Source organism: Aplysia californica, unplaced genomic scaffold (genome assembly GCF_000002075.1).
Source record: "Aplysia californica isolate F4 #8 unplaced genomic scaffold, AplCal3.0 scaffold00648, whole genome shotgun sequence".
NCBI lineage: Eukaryota > Metazoa > Mollusca > Gastropoda > Aplysiida > Aplysiidae > Aplysia > Aplysia californica.
In genome coordinates this window covers 140,997-142,115 of record NW_004797918.1, presented here as the reverse complement: position 1 = coordinate 142,115, position 1,119 = coordinate 140,997, and the positions used below count along the sequence as shown (strand labels likewise).

General features: G+C 38.6%; 1 protein-coding gene across 3 annotated transcripts in view; it reads right to left on the bottom strand.

The window, feature by feature from the left end:
* Window positions 1-1,119, bottom strand: part of LOC101851672 — a 139,026-nt gene that overhangs the window by 98,605 nt on the left and 39,302 nt on the right. The window lies entirely within an intron of this gene.

Below are 1,119 nucleotides of genomic sequence, written 5' to 3'. Positions count from 1 at the left end.
ATATATATAAATTCCATGAGGACGTAGCTTGGATGACAACCACTCTACGTGACCTGTTCACTAACACCATGCAGATCTAGCCTGATGTTACAGGGTTGAAGAAAGAATGTAATAATTATAATCATTCGATTACAAAGCGAACGTTCCGATGTTTTTATGTGAATCTACCGCCGCTGCTTTCGTTTATCTAATCCCGACAAGAAACTATGTGTTTCGCTTTTTTTCAAAACATTGACATTTGCATACATGTTTCTAAACATGTATACACTTTTCCAAGCATTTTTCTGCATACTCAAGGAGTAAAATAACTTCAGAATTGTTCACACAAAAAACGAGAAAAGATAATAGAATCAAGGTTAATGGCTGTAAATTGTTGCATATACAATGACACATTTGTCAAAGAGAAGAGCTAGGGACATCAAACAGAACTAACGATTCAACGCACTGTGTAGAGTTGAGATTCTTTCAAGAATTTTAAAAACATGCTGCCAGCATAACTGTACTGATGAGATTTATTCAAATTTTATGTTCTTTTGAAGCGTTTTATATTCTTTGGCAATTCCTGCATAACGAAGCTAAATTAATACTGTTGATATTCAGGGGAGGAGTATCCTGGCTTTTTAAGCGTTTCGATTTTATTGATGCAATTTTTCTTGCAATAAAGAGAGTCAGAACGGGTCTACGGTGTAGTGGTTAGGAACTTCACGGCTGTACGCGGGAGACCCACGTTCAGTTCCCGAGAGGAGGAAAACTTATCGAGTATCTCGATCTTTCAGCCAGGATTGGCCCTGCCCATGCTAAGCGGTATCGCAAATCGCAAGTCCGCCTCCTATGATCTGAATTGTGTTGATAGGTGTGTAAAACACCCACTTAAAAAAAGAACAGGGCACGGTTAGTAAAGAGTCATATGTCACACATCCATGACGTTCACCGCCGGAGGAGCGCCTCTTACGCCGCAATATATCTCTACTGTGGATAACTTTAACTATTCCTCTACTGTGGATAACTTTACCTATTCCTCTACTGTGGATAACTTTAACTATTCCTCTACTGTGGATAACTTTACCTATTCCTCTACTGTGGATAACTTTAACTATTCCTCTACTGTGGATAACTTTA